This window comes from Pleurodeles waltl, chromosome 6, assembly GCF_031143425.1.
Source record: "Pleurodeles waltl isolate 20211129_DDA chromosome 6, aPleWal1.hap1.20221129, whole genome shotgun sequence".
Lineage (NCBI taxonomy): Eukaryota > Metazoa > Chordata > Amphibia > Caudata > Salamandridae > Pleurodeles > Pleurodeles waltl.
This window is the reverse complement of record NC_090445.1, coordinates 1671900844-1671916755: the sequence shown is the minus strand read 5'-3', so window position 1 is coordinate 1671916755 and position 15912 is coordinate 1671900844. Positions and strand designations below refer to the sequence as shown.

General features: G+C 50.5%; 1 long non-coding RNA gene across 1 annotated transcript in view; it reads right to left on the bottom strand.

The window, feature by feature from the left end:
- Positions 1-983: 983 nt before the first annotated feature.
- Positions 984-15912, bottom strand: part of LOC138302200 (uncharacterized) — a 49295-nt gene continuing 34366 nt past the window's right edge. Inside the window, exon 3 of the long non-coding RNA XR_011205335.1 lies at positions 984-1122. This is a non-coding gene — a long non-coding RNA (uncharacterized lncRNA). The remainder of the gene's footprint in view (positions 1123-15912) is intronic.

The window sequence follows — 15912 nt, the reverse complement described above, 5'->3', positions numbered from 1 at the left end:
ACGTTTGCCACAATCCACTGGGTGGACAGATTTTCTTTACGCATAAGTGTGTGGTTCGGATGGTAAAGTTTGACTACGGGAGTGTAAAACGAGCTGGCAATGCCAATAAGAACACCCATGGGCAGTGATGTAACAAAGGTCCCCGCAGCCTCCGATATGAGGTGAGGCCCCGAGCTCTAGGAGCCCCCCTCAGCACAGTACCCAGGCCTAAAACTCTTGAGTGAGTCCATGTACTGTGTAGGAGGGCTCAAGTTTCGTTACTCCACTTCCCCAGGGGGACCCATTCACCAACATTTTTTGTTAGCAGTTCTCACTTTTGCAAGAGTTACTTTGGAATTTCCAGGCGTAAATCTCATCATCTCATGGATAAAAAAAAGCTTGCAGGTAAGTTCCTTGTGTGTCACATCTTCCCGTGGCATTTCACATTTTCATATCAGGGGTAGATTTACATGGTGCAATGATTGTGTGAAAGATACACAAACACGCCCATTTGTTCGGGCACGCAGGGGAAGCGATTTCATCACAGGGAGGAAAAATCATTACAAAAAACGGAAACGTGTACAATTGGCCCTCATCCCTGGCTCTGTGCAAGAGAAGCTTCTGCTCTCCGCGCAATCTGCAGCCCTGCTACTGAGGTTATCATTTTCCGTGGTTTCTCGTACATAAGGGAAACCACGAAGCCATAGTATTCCTGCCACTTTTGAAAATCACGAAAATAATAAAGCTGTCACTGCACATACTTGCCCACACTCTTTGTTTATGAATTGGCCAAACCTCCTTCATGATCGAGCCTCATTTGTGAACGCTTTGCAATGTTTTGATTGGTCACTCTTTGTTTTGCACTTGGTTGAAACAAGAACAGATATAAACTGAAAACAGTTTTTATTTAGCAGCACGAATAGGGTTATTTCTCCACGTGTCAAGTTTCTCATTTGAAAAATGTGACTTGGGATAGAAGCCAACAGAGATAGACCTAAAGTTTGAAGTTGTCCTACCATCTTCTGCAATGAGGGTCAACCCATCCTCCGTGGTGGTATTTGGAGCAGGAGCACTGACGGTGCGCTGGAGACGCCTGGCTCTGCATGGTTCCACCTGTGGACGTTGACTGACCGTGGGGTGAGTCTGAAAGACAGGTCAAAAGAAAGAGCAACGAGTTATGCAGCGTTTTCACTGAGCTACAGCCATCAACGCTCTCTTCTTCAAAGTAGTGTGGATTACAACTGAAGATGCCCTGACTATGGACCTATCAGAAGTCTGTGCTCTGACCTCAGACCACTGATCAATGGCTCAAGGACTGCTACACTAGTTAATAGTTTCAACAACCCGGAAAACCGTGTTACACAACGCACACCATAATCACTGCAACCTTATATACTTCCCAGAGTCCATTTTTGCATATCTATATAATTACATTGTCAGAGGCCCAAATGTGGCATAATGATTTTATGCCAAGCAATCAAATGAATACACAAACACAAAACTTCAGGAAGTGGGTCGTGGATGGTCGATGGGGTCATCTTCACTGTCTGCACAGCAGAGCTTGGTTCTTATCAGTCCACAAAGCAAGGCCTGTGGTTCGACTGGATATTTATTTTAAACAGAAGTTGCAGCACTAAGCCCGGAGTTTATTACCTAATTCTTTCAAAAATCAATTTGTATAATCCCAAATAGGAAGGGGCGGCTTTTCCTTTAGGGCGGAGGATCGCCACCCCTCCCCACCCCCGCCAGCAACCAAAGCTGGGAAACTTTCACAACTGAAGGGATAACAAACTATGTTTATTATCAACCTTGTTGTGAAAGGGGCGGGGCACCTGGGGTGAGGAGCTGTGAGGGGGAGTGCTCAACACTCTGCCTCACTGCGCATGTATGTTTGGCCGGCTGGCTTGGGCCGGCCAATCACACATGCACGGTAGGCTCTCTCCAGCCCAGCATTACAGTTGCCGGGCTGGAGAGTCTGCACAGGCTCCCAGTCTGCCTGGGAGCGCCCAGCCAGGAGCGTGGTGTGGGACCGTGCCAAAAAGGTAAGTGGTTTTTACATTGTTTAAATTTTATCACATTTTAGGCGCCCCCGGCGCACTGCACCTCCCCGCTCCTTTCGAGCGAAGCGGGCCGGGACTGCAAAGAGGTGAAACCTGGTGGCAGGCTTATCAGTATTTCATACAACACGATGCAGCAAGACAACGTGCAGTGCTGCGTTGCATGAAAGGGAGAGCAGAAATGCATCATATCTACTAAGTTATGATGCTTTCATGCTCCCTCTTTGCGCTGGTACACTGATTGCTGCCTAGTACCACTGCAGACTTCATTTCACCACAGTGAAAGGGTGTCTGCGTGAAACGCAGGTTTGTTTTTTTGCAGGAAGGGACATCTTCCTGCACAAAAACAATCCTTAGAGCCAATTTACTCTTTCTATGTGTGTTGTAGAATGCCTCCCACATAGAAAGAGGAAATAACAAGAAGAAATAAATATATTTCTCCTCATTACGCTTCTGTTGAGAAGGTGTACCATTTTGATGCAATCCCAGGTTTACTATCCATAGTAAATCGGGGAGTGCGTCAAAATCCATGGGCGAACGCATGAGAATGCCTATGCTCTACCCATGGAACGCCTTCCCAACGCAGCGTAACACAAGGCAGTGATTTGCGCTGCCTTGTGTTACTCTGGATTTACTAAGTCATGCAGAGCCATGCAAGGTGACTTTGCGTGGCTTAGTAAATCCCGCTAAAAGGCTTGCACCGCCTTGCGTCACCTTGAATGACGCAAGGGCAATGCAAACCCTTCGTAAATCTGGGCTCTGGTTTCCTGCAGGAAGTAAATATGACCAAGGTTAAAAGTAATGAAAAGCAATAAAAAATGCACCCCCATATCAAATCTCAAATCCGGAAGTAAAAGAAAGACACACAAAAAGGCACAAAAATGTCCACAATGTTCAAGTATAGAAATGGGAATTTTGCATCCAAAAAATAAACGAGACAAAATTAAAAAAAAGACCATGAAATAAAGAAGGTTGGGATTGCAGTTGGCTGTTTTCCTTTGCCACTGTAATTCAACTTTAAAAGTTGGAATGTTAATGGAGACCGGAGAGAGAATACAGAACGACAAAATATAAGAAGGAAGCGAGAATGAGGAAGAAAGGACAGAGCACTAAATGGGGGGTATCTGAGAAGGGAAATGTGGTATATTTTTATGTGGTTTATATTAGGTGTGCCTTATGACATTGTTAGGTTCCAGGATGACATGTAAAGGTTCCAGGCTGGAACACTGATGGGGTCACTGAGTGAGGCAGCTAGGACTTGGACGTGCTTTCTAGGCTCAGTGGTTGTAAATCTGATTCTGTGCAACTTATTGAGGATCAGCCTCATCCAGCGCTTAATTTGTAAAAAAAAACGTGCCGGTGCCCAAGGCCCTCCTGTTAAACACACGGCTACTGCAATTAAATGTGCAAGCACGGAATACTGAGGCAGCGTAATCCTGAAGCCATCTCGGGCTTCTTCAGTCCATTTACAGCCACTCCCTGCCCCTTCAGCTCACACTTGCAGCTTTCTGCTTTCTCCACTTGTGACGCTTTTTCGTTTTTCTCTTCCTCTGTCTTTCCCATATGTGTCTTTTGCTCGCAGTAAATTCTTGAGGCAGAAAAATAAGCGCCAGACCTAAAAAATAAGTGCTGGTGCTACGCACTAGAAACAACAGGCACAAATTAAGCACTGGCCTCATCATCACATCAGGAGATTATTCTATCAACAAAGCACAGGGTAGTAGGTGGTACAGGAGTAGCATTCTGCAAGTCGGAAAAGTTATTGGGAAGTGTGATACACAAAATTGGAAAAAGTAGACAAATGGTGGTTACACAGGGTATTAAATTGGTAGAGCGGATAGGTAGTAAGAAACAGCAGAGGAAACACAGGATAGAAATGAGAGACAAAGGTGGAATAGGGAACAAAATCGGAAGACAGGATGCAAGTGAAATAGTGAAGCGTCAAAATATACGTTGGTCAGTGTGATCCACCAAACCAACTTGAAGAACTGTTTTGAATCGAGAGCTATTTGACAGGTTAGTTTCATCAACATGGCGAATCACATTTATTAAAAAAAAAATAAAGGCTTTGGGCTCATCACAAGTAAATACAACATGATTTTTAGAAAGAATGAAAACACCTTTCAAGGGGAGGGTTGCCGTCTCACACCTTGTCATCCAGCTCTATATTTCAAGTTCTGTGATTTAATTTGACAACCATGTGTTTCGTGAGTTTGAGACTTGGTATGTTTCCAAAGAACCAACTGGACACTGGTATCTGATAGGATGTTGACAATGTAACTGAAGTAGGCCTGAGTAAAATTTTAGGCCCATATTTATACTTTTTTAGCGCCTCATTTGCGTAATTTCTTTACAAAAAAGCAGCGCAAACTTTCAAAATACAATTATATTTTGTACATTTGCACCGCTTTTGCGTCAAAAAGTTACGCAAATGTGGCACTAAAAAAGTATAAATATGGGCCTTAATTACTAAATCACTAGGGGGACTGGGAGAGTTAACCGGTCCAGTGTATGGTCTCCCAACTTTAAAGCCAGATACTGTAAGGTACACTATTCCGTTCCGTGGAGTCCCACTCAAACCCAACTACTGAAGAGTGACCAGGTAATCTAAGCACTCATTTATTAGAAGCAAGAGCCCTCTCCCACCAATAGGTGGCGTCCTTCATCATCGGGCCTGCTCCTCATTAGGCCAGTGCTGCAATGCCCGAGTGACCCTGAAAGGGGTCTCTCTGCTGGAGAACTTTTAATTGAAAAAGTGTTAAAGTTGTCTACAGGGATGTTCTCAGGCCTGCAGTCGTGTGGTGTGAAGAACTGAAAAGTGTAGGGTTAAAATTGACTATAGGCCCTAAGAAAGGATGTTCTATTGCTATATAAAGAGCCTATGTCAAGATTAAAAACACAGGAGAGTGACAAGGAAAATTATGTCCCTAAACTCTCTAAATGGGATTGGGTGGGAAAACCTTTCTTTGCCCCAGTGTTCTGCAGCACCCTGTGTACTCCAGTGTACTGGGTGGGAACACTTTTCTCTACTCCAGCGTACTGCAGACACTTGTGTGGCCCTTTTTGTAATGCAGAAAGAACGTTCGCCCATATAGCGCTGGTGCTATCACAGGTGGATGTTCCCTCATTAGCATGGGGTGTGGCCCAGGGCAATGAGGGAAACAATTTCCCCCTGCATGCGCTCTGTATTGTGGACGTGGGCAAAGAGGCCCTCAGGGGTGCTAGCGCAGGTGTTTTAATAAAAATTATTAATGATTGTTTATGTATTTTGAATAATAAGTTTAAGTAGACAATGAAATAACGTAGAAAAATAGTTCACGCATTTTAAAATGCGATCACGAAGAATGGCCACCAATGTTAACGAAATGTACTAATTAATGATTAAATATTATTAAATGTTGAATATATGTTAGACTAATGCAGTAATATGTCATATTAAGCGTTATGAAGTTTGCTTTAGCTTTATAAATTGTGCGAGTGTCTTGGCCTATGTGCCAGGCCTCATGTAAAAGCTGTATTTCTTAGCGTTTAATAAAATGCTGACCAAGAGAAGTTAAACTATGAATGTCTATTGTATTGTTTAAATGTGCTCAAAATGGAAGCTTTTCATGAGAACCAACTGCTAGCAGATTATGTTCTTGCTAATGCAACATTTTATGTGTAATGTGTACGAGAATGACTTTCCCAGGACAAGAACAATGAAGATACTGACTAGAGTAGAAGCTGCAACAATAATGTTACCTGACAAGCGGGATGATTGGGACATTGCAAGACGAACCAATCAACAATGTGAGAATGGAGAAATATTAGAATTCATAGATTTGGGATATTAGTTTTATTGGACAGAGGGTGAACATACGATTAACTGACCAATAGGGATTTGGGGGATAGTTTAGGTGACTTTAACTTAACGACACTGCACAGTGAGAAGACAGACATTCTGGGACACATTTCTGCCCTTGGCTTCTGCCCATAGTTTCTGACCAAGAGGTTATTACTTTCTTATGCGTCTTGATAAGAGACGTGCTTAACTTTAATGCTTACAGACTTTGCCCTTTAATTCTGATGCTGAAGCCTGATGCTTTGCTGACTGACTAATGTCCTGAAGACGAAGATTGACTCTGCTTTGCTGAACCATGCTGAGGATAGGTATATTATAGCCTGTGATTATCATGCATATTTGCTTTTTCTTTCTAGGTGCCAACTGCGCTGTTTTGATACAAATTTGTGTTACCAAATTGTTTTCCATGAAGCCGAACATGCTGATGCTAATCTGATGTTAGTTAAGGCTTCTCACTAATGACTTACAGTAACCGGGAGTAATGATTGATGAATTTTGCTGCTGAATTCCATGTATGCTATAACGTTGACGCAGTTGACTTTGCTATTGATTTGCACCATAACTTTAGAATGTGTTGTAGTTCAAGCTTTGATTAAATTGCGTTTCTTCCGCCGTTTTGGACAACCAGTGTTGTTTCTGTATGTGTTCCATCTGATTTTGAGATTAATCTACATGACCTTAGCATTGTTAATATAGGGAAATAAACATTCTAAACTTTTACTGAAGGTGTCATGGTGCGTGACAATTACTGACTTAATTGAGTATTGATGTTATTGATTACTAATTGAATATTGACTATTGTGTATTAATTATTGATTATGTACTGGATCTATGGTAAGAACATCTTAATTGCGAGTCAAAAGGTTTATCGACCTATATGCGTCCCTTTGTAAGTTTACTTATTAAGGTCAGACGTGCTAACAGGGGTCGCCACAAAGAGGTGGAAAAGGGGGAGAAAGAGGAGAAAAGAGGCCCCATGGGACCCAACACTCCCCTGTAGGCAGGTGCAGGCCATCGCTGCACCTGCCTGCAGGGGGATCTCTGTCCCCTTTGATGTGTGAGCCAGGTGTCACTTGTATTATGAAAACAGAGCACCTGCTTTAAAATGCAGCTCTGTCCCTCATTATTGTGCTGCTGCTAAGACAGCCACAACTTTGCAGCTTCCCTGGGGGCAGCAAAATGTATTAGAGTGCACCATCCTTGTTTCTGGCCAAACCACCCAACCCCAAGTCAGTGGAATGATGGTCCGGAAGACATGAAAGCCCCACTGAGCACAAACCCACAAAGGAAGCTAAAGAAATATTCAGAAGATGATGGAGAAGAAATATATTTATGTAAAGCTAAGCAGCTGTGCTCCAAATATCTGACAAGAACTCCTCACACTCAGCACAGGTACAGGATGGGCAGCAGCACAAGCTCCCCTCACACTCAGCACAGGTACAGGATGGGCAGCAGCACAAGCTCCCCTCACACTCAGCACAGGTACAGGATGGGCACCAGCAGCACAAGCTCCCGTCACACTCTGCACAGGTACTGAATGGGGACCAGGAGTGCAAGCTCCCCTCACACTCAGCGCTGGGACAGGATGGGCACCAGCAGGGCAAGCTCCCCTCACATCAGCACAGGGACAGGATGGGCACCAGCAGCACAAGCTCCCCTCACACTCAGCACAGGGACAGGATGGGCACCAGGAGCACAAGCTTCCCTCACACTCTGCACAGGTACTGAATGGGGACCAGGAGTGCAAGCTCCCCTCACACTCAGCACAGGTACAGGATGGGCACCAGCAGGGCAAGCTCCCCTCACACTCAGCACAGGTACAGGATGGGCACCAAGTGTGCAAGCTCCCCTCACACTCAGCACAGGTACAGGATGGGCACCAGGAGCACAAGCTCCCCTCACACTCAGCACAGGTACAGGATGGGCACCAGGAGCGCAAGCTCCCCTCACACTCAGCGCTGGGACAAGATGGGCACCAGCAGCGCAAGCTCCCCTCACACTCAGCGCTGGGACATGATGGGCACCAGCAGGGCAAGCTCCCCTCACACTCAGCACAGGGACAGGATGGGCACCAGCAGGGCAAGCTCCCCTCACACTCAGCACAGGGACAGGATGGGCACCAGCAGGGCAAGCTCCCCTCACACTCAGCACAGGGACAGAATGGGCACCAGGAGCACACGCTCCCCTCACACTCAGCACACGGACAGAATGGGCACCAGGAGCGCAAGCTCCCCTCACACTCAGCTCTGGGACAGGATGGGCACCAGGAGCACAAGCTCCCCTCACACTCAGCACAGGTACAGGATGGGCACCAAGTGTGCAAGCTCCCCTCACACTCAGCACAGGTACAGGATGGGCACCAGTAGCACAAGCTCCCCTCACACTCAGCACAGGGACAGGATGGACACCAGGAGCACAAGCTCCCCTCACACTCAACACAGGTACAGGATGGGCACCAAGTGTGCAAGCTCCCCTCACACTCAGCACAGGTACAGGATGGGCACCAAGTGTGCAAGCTCCCCTCACACTCAGCACAGGTACAGGATGGGCACCAGGAGCACAAGCTCCCCTCACAGTCAGCACACGGACAGAATGGGCACCAGGAGCACAAGCTCCCCTCACACTCAGCACAGGCACAGGATGGGCACCAGCAGCGCACGCTCCCCTCACACTCAGCACAGGGACAGGATGGGCACCAAGTGTGCAAGCTCCCCTCACACTCAGCACAGGTACAGAATGGGCACCAGCAGCGCACGCTCCCCTCACACTCAGCACAGGGACAGGATGGGCACCAGGAGCACAAGCTCCCCTCACACTCAGCACAGGTACAGAATGGGCACCAGCAGAACACGCTCCCCTCACACTCAGCACAGGGACAGGATGGGCACCAGGAGCACAAGCTCCCCTCACACTCAGCACAGGTACAGGATGGGCACCAGCAGCACAAGCTCCCGTCACGCTCAGCACAGGGACAGAATGGGCACCAGCAGCACAAGCTCCTGTCACACTCAGCACAGGTACAGGATGGGCACCAGCAGCACAAGCTCCCCTCACACTCAGCACAGGGACAAGATGGGCACCAAGTGTGCAAGCTCCCCTCACACTCAGCACGGGTACAGGATGGGCACCAGGAGCACAAGCTCCCCTCACACTCAGCACAGGTACAGGATGGGCACCAGCAGGGCAAGCTCTCCTCACACTCAGCACAGGGACAGAATGGGCACAAGCAGCACAAGCTCCCGTCACACTCAGCACAGGTACAGGATGGGCACCAGCAGCACAAGCTCCCCTCACACTCAGCACATGGACAGGATGGGCACCAGCAGCACAAGCTCCCCTCACACTCAGCACAGGCACAGGATGGGCACCAGGAGCGCACGCTCCCCTCACACTCAGCACAGGGGCAGAATGGGCACCAGGAGCGCACGCTCCCCTCACAGTTAGCACAGGGACAGGATGGGCACCAGGAGCACAAGCTCCCCTCACACTCAGCACAGGGACAGGATGGGCACCAGCAGCACAAGCTCCCCTCACACTCAGCACAGGGACAGGATGGGCACCAAGTGTGCAACCTCCCCTCACACTGAGCACGGGTACAGGATGGCCACCAGGAGCACAAGCTCCCCTCACACTCAGCACAGGTACAGGATGGGCACCAGCAGGGCAGGCTCCCCTCACATTCAGCACAGGGACAGGATGGGCACCAGGAGCGCAAGCTCCCCTCACACTCAGCACAGGGACAGGATGGGCACCAGGAGCGCAAGCTCCCCTCACACTCAGCACAGGGACAGAATGGGCACCAGGAGCGCAAGCTCCCCTCACACTCAGCACACGGACAGAATGGGCACCAGGAGCGCAAGCTCCCCTCACACTCAGCACAGGGACAGAATGGGCACCAGGAGCGCAAGCTCCCCTCACACTCAGCACACGGACAGGATGGGCACCAGGAGCGCAAGCTCCCCTCACACTCAGCACAGGGACAGAATGGGCACCAGGAGCACAAGCTTCCCTCACACTCAGCGCAGGGACAGGATGGGCACCAGCAGGGCAAGCTCCCCTCACACTCAGCACAGAGACAGGATGGGCACCAGCAGCGCAAGCTCCCCTCACACTCAGAACAGGGACAGAATGGGCACCAGGTGTGCAAGCTCCCCTCACACTCAGCGCTGGGACAGGATGGGCACCAGCAGGGCAAGCTCCCCTCACACTCAGCACAGGGACAGGATGGGCACCAGCAGTACAAGCTCCCCTCACACTCAGCACAGGGACAGGATGGGCACCAAGTGTGCAAGCTCCCCTCACACTCAGCACGGGTACAGGATGGGCACCAGGAGCACAAGCTCCCCTCACACTCAGCACAGGTACAGGATGGGCACCAGCAGGGCAAGCTCCCCTCACACTCTGCACAGGGACAGGATGGGCACCAGGAGCACAAGCTCCCCTCACACTCAGCACAGGGACAGGATGGGCACCAGGAGCGCAAGCTCCCCTCACACTCAGCACAGGTACAGGATGGGCACCAGGAGCGCAAGCTCCCCTCACACTCAGCGCTGGGACAGGATGGGCACCAGCAGCGCAAGCTCCCCTCACACTCAGCGCTGGGACAGGATGGGCACCAGCAGCACAAGCTCCCCTCACACTCAGCACAGGGACAGGATGGGCACCAGCAGGGCAAGCTCCCCTCACACTCAGCACAGGGACAGAATGGGCACCAGGAGCGCAAGCTCCCCTTACACTCAGCACAGGGACAGAATGGGCACCAGGAGCACAAGCTCCCCTCACACTCAGCACACGGACAGAATGGGCACCAGGAGCGCAAGCTCCCCTCACACTCAGCACAGGGACAGAATGGGCACCAGGAGCACAAGCTCCCCTCACACTCAGCACACGGACAGAATGGGCACCAGGAGTGCAAGCTCCCCTCGCACTCAGCACAGGGACAGAATGGGCACCAGGAGCACAAGCTTCCCTCACACTCAGCGCTGGGACAGGATGGGCACCAGCAGGGCAAGCTCCCCTCACACTCACCACAGGTACAGGATGGGCACCAGCAGCACAAGCTCCCGTCACGCTCAGCACAGGGACAGAATGGGCACCAACAGCACAAGCTCCTGTCACACTCAGCACAGGTACAGGATGGGCACCAGCAGCACAAGCTCCCCTCACACTCAGCACAGGGACAGGATGGGCACCAAGTGTGCAAGCTCCCCTCACACTCAGCACGGGTACAGGATGGGCACCAGGAGCACAAGCTCCCCTCACACTCAGCACAGGTACAGGATGGGCACCAGCAGGGCAAGCTCCCCTCACACTCAGCACAGGGACAGAATGGGCACCAGCAGCACAAGCTCCCGTCACACTCAGCACAGGTACAGGATGGGCACCAGCAGCACAAGCTCCCCTCACACTCAGCACAGGGGCAGAATGGGCACCAGGAGCGCACGCTCCCCTCACACTCAGCACAGGTACAGGATGGGCAGCCGCAGAGCACGCTGCCCTCACACTCAGCACAGGTACAGGATGGGCAGTATCAGGGTATGTTTCCCTCACACTCAGCACAAGGACAGAATGGGCACCAGCAGCACAAGCTCCCCCTCACACTCAGCACAGGGACAGGATGGGCACCAGGAGCGCAAGCTCCCCTCACACTCAGCACACGGACAGGATGGGCACCAGGAGCGCAAGCTCCCCTCACACTCACCACAGGGACAGAATGGGCACCAGGAGCACAAGCTTCCCTCACACTCAGCGCAGGGACAGGATGGGCACCAGCAGGGCAAGCTCCCCTCACACTCAGCACAGAGACAGGATGGGCACCAGCAGCGCAAGCTCCCCTCACACTCAGAACAGGGACAGAATGGGCACCAGGTGTGCAAGCTCCCCTCACACTCAGCGCTGGGACAGGATGGGCACCAGCAGGGCAAGCTCCCCTCACACTCAGCACAGGGACAGGATGGGCACCAGCAGTACAAGCTCCCCTCACACTCAGCACAGGGACAGGATGGGCACCAAGTGTGCAAGCTCCCCTCACACTCAGCACGGGTACAGGATGGGCACCAGGAGCACAAGCTCCCCTCACACTCAGCACAGGTACAGGATGGGCACCAGCAGGGCAAGCTCCCCTCACACTCAGCACAGGGACAGGATGGGCACCAGGAGCACAAGCTCCCCTCACACTCAGCACAGGGACAGGATGGGCACCAGGAGCGCAAGCTCCCCTCACACTCAGCACAGGTACAGGATGGGCACCAGGAGCGCAAGCTCCCCTCACACTCAGCGCTGGGACAGGATGGGCACCAGCAGCGCAAGCTCCCCTCACACTCAGCGCTGGGACAGGATGGGCACCAGCAGCACAAGCTCCCCTCACACTCAGCACAGGGACAGGATGGGCACCAGCAGGGCAAGCTCCCCTCACACTCAGCACAGGGACAGAATGGGCACCAGGAGCGCAAGCTCCCCTTACACTCAGCACAGGGACAGAATGGGCACCAGGAGCACAAGCTCCCCTCACACTCAGCACACGGACAGAATGGGCACCAGGAGCGCAAGCTCCCCTCACACTCAGCACAGGGACAGAATGGGCACCAGGAGCACAAGCTCCCCTCACACTCAGCACACGGACAGAATGGGCACCAGGAGTGCAAGCTCCCCTCGCACTCAGCACAGGGACAGAATGGGCACCAGGAGCACAAGCTTCCCTCACACTCAGCGCTGGGACAGGATGGGCACCAGCAGGGCAAGCTCCCCTCACACTCACCACAGGTACAGGATGGGCACCAGCAGCACAAGCTCCCGTCACGCTCAGCACAGGGACAGAATGGGCACCAACAGCACAAGCTCCTGTCACACTCAGCACAGGTACAGGATGGGCACCAGCAGCACAAGCTCCCCTCACACTCAGCACAGGGACAGGATGGGCACCAAGTGTGCAAGCTCCCCTCACACTCAGCACGGGTACAGGATGGGCACCAGGAGCACAAGCTCCCCTCACACTCAGCACAGGTACAGGATGGGCACCAGCAGGGCAAGCTCCCCTCACACTCAGCACAGGGACAGAATGGGCACCAGCAGCACAAGCTCCCGTCACACTCAGCACAGGTACAGGATGGGCACCAGCAGCACAAGCTCCCCTCACACTCAGCACAGGGGCAGAATGGGCACCAGGAGCGCACGCTCCCCTCACACTCAGCACAGGTACAGGATGGGCAGCCGCAGAGCACGCTGCCCTCACACTCAGCACAGGTACAGGATGGGCAGTATCAGGGTATGTTTCCCTCACACTCAGCACAAGGACAGAATGGGCACCAGCAGCACAAGCTCCCCCTCACACTCAGCACAGGGACAGGATGGGCACCAGGAGCACAAGCTCCCCTCACACTCAGCACAGGGACAGGATGGGCATCAGGAGCACAAGCTTCCCTCACACTCAGCACAGGGACAGGATGGGCACCAGGAGCGCAAGCTCCCCTCACACTCAGCACAGGGACAGGATGGGCACCAGGAGCACAAGCTCCCCTCACACTCAGCACAGGGACAGGATGGGCACCAGGAGCACAAGCTCCCCTCACACTCAGCACAGGTGCAGGATGGGCAGCAGCAGGGCATGTTTCCCTCACACTCAGCACAGGTACAACATGCACATCAGCAGTCCATGCTGCCTTCACACAGACTAGTTACACTCCTGGCAGCAGCAGTGACTTCAGAACATGAACAGTAAAGCCAGAATCATTGCAAGCTTCCCTGGCATATAACTCAGGGACCTGCAATAGCAGTCACCCTCACACAGAGAAAACATACAGCCCAGGCAGCAGCAGAAAAAGCACCGCACAGTGCTGAGAGGACAGATGACTGAAAGAGCCTACACAATGTTCACAAGGCACATGTCTAAAATCTCATCAGGAAGACTGTGAGGGGTGAGAATAGTAGTGATTCTAGAGCTTGGGCAGGAAGTGAAGGCTTAAAACTGACTGATGTGTGTGATCTAGGCACTGCCATTATATCAATTGAATTCAAGAAGAAATTCAAGAAGGAATTTGTGTGAACTAGGAATCTTTTAAGATGCTACTGAAATATAGGAAACGTGTTAAGATAAAGCACATGCTCTCATTGCACATTTAACTTTAGTGCATGGGATGGTGTGTTTAGAAAGGTCTTTGTAAGCAGGTTACCTTTCATGAGATAAATAGCAAGATCACTAGAAGGGTACCCTACATCAGGAGCAGCCCCTCCATTAGAGCGGAGGACCGTCGCCCAGCTAAAAAATTCCCCCAGAGCTGAAAAATAAAATGGTAATGAAATTTATTTATTACCATTTTATTTTCAGCATCCGATCCTGAATAGTATCAGGACAGGGCGGGGCAATTGCTGCTGAGTGACAGCAGCAGGGAGCTCTGCACTTTAGTTTAAAGTGCGCATGTTCCTTTGGCTGGCCATCATGTGATGGCCAGCCTGACATGTGCACTTTAAACTTCTCTAGCCCAGCTGCCTTAAGACAGCTGGGTCAGAGAAAGCACAGGCTTCCGGTGCTCTTGTGAGCGCTGCGAGAGGCCCCTCCCTCCAATCTTGACGCTTTCTTCATGCTGGTTACCAACGTAAAAGCAGTGCCAGAATTTGTTAGTGCAGTTTCCTGGTCCTGCGTTGGAGCGTCCAGGAGCACGACAAGAGGAGAGGAGGATGCCGTGAGGAGAGGGGAGGCCTTTTAAAAAATTATTATTATTGTACCCACCCACCATAAATACAAGCCAGGCGCCACTGCCTTGCATTCAAAAGCGTGTGCTTAGAACCCCCCTCAAGTCAATACCACTTCTCTTTGCATAATATCCTGCAGGTCTTATCCCCTGCAAGCAAAGACCACAGGGAAGCTGAGGAAGCTTTTTGTTGAAGTTTACGCGCTACAAGATGCTGTTGCTGAATAGGTCTCTTAGGTGGCAAGCTACACTTGGAAATTGTGAATAGCAAAAAAAGTGTCGATTTACACATAGGTGCAGTATTAGATTTACACATGAGTAAACATACATGTGTGCATTTATCTTTGTATTACTATGCACTGAGCTTGCATGTTTGCTATGATGTATTCTCCTTGTGTTTAGTCTTCTACTATGAAGTGCCTTAATGCCTCATGGTGATGAGCGCTATATAAAGCTTCAAAATAAAATAAATATGTGAGAAATAAGAGCCAGCGGGCGTCCTCACCTTATTGTTAGGTCATTCCTTACAAGGAGCTCCCTCCCTGCTTGTGTTGTTGATTATCACCTGAACAACAGAGCTGCACATTTCATTGAACAGCCATCTCAGCTGCAGACTATGGACAGAGCTTTGTACATCATGAACCAATATAGGTGATAAAAAACCTATTGTGCAAAAAGAATCATGAATCCAATTTACCATGTTCATGGCAGTGTTCGCTATTGTAAAGGTGTCCTATATACTGGTTGGGTTCAGAGTTCACATAAGACATCAATAAGTCCAATCAGATGCAGTTGTTACAGAATGACAAGCGTTGACCCTTTACTCATCCAGCTCTAGTGTGGCCAAACTATCTAGATCCTGGAAGGACAAGGCCTTTACAAGACTCTGGCTTGGCCTTATGAGAAGATACTCACAGTATGATCTCGGTGCACTTTCAAAACAAAAAGGTAGCAGAGCAGATAGTAATTATAACCCTAAATTCCGATTTCTTTTGTTAATTATTGCTCTCCATCTCTCGCTCCTTCTTTTTCTATGTCCCTCTTCTCTTTTCCTATCTCTCTGCCACCCTCTATGTTTTTCTCTCATTTTCTGTGTCCTCAGCCAGCTCTCTCAATGCCACCCTGACTGTATCTATCTACATAACCACCTCTGGGTCTCTGTCTTTATAACCTCTCTCACCCTCTGGATTTTATTTTTTTATGTCTCATTTGCCTTTTGCACTTCCAAACAGGGCTCCGAGATCTTGCTCTCTCAGTGTGATGATGGCCCTTGCAAGATCAAAGTGCTCCGAGAGGGATGTTAGAGAATAGGGCGAGACCGACGGGTGTACCCACCCATCACCATATC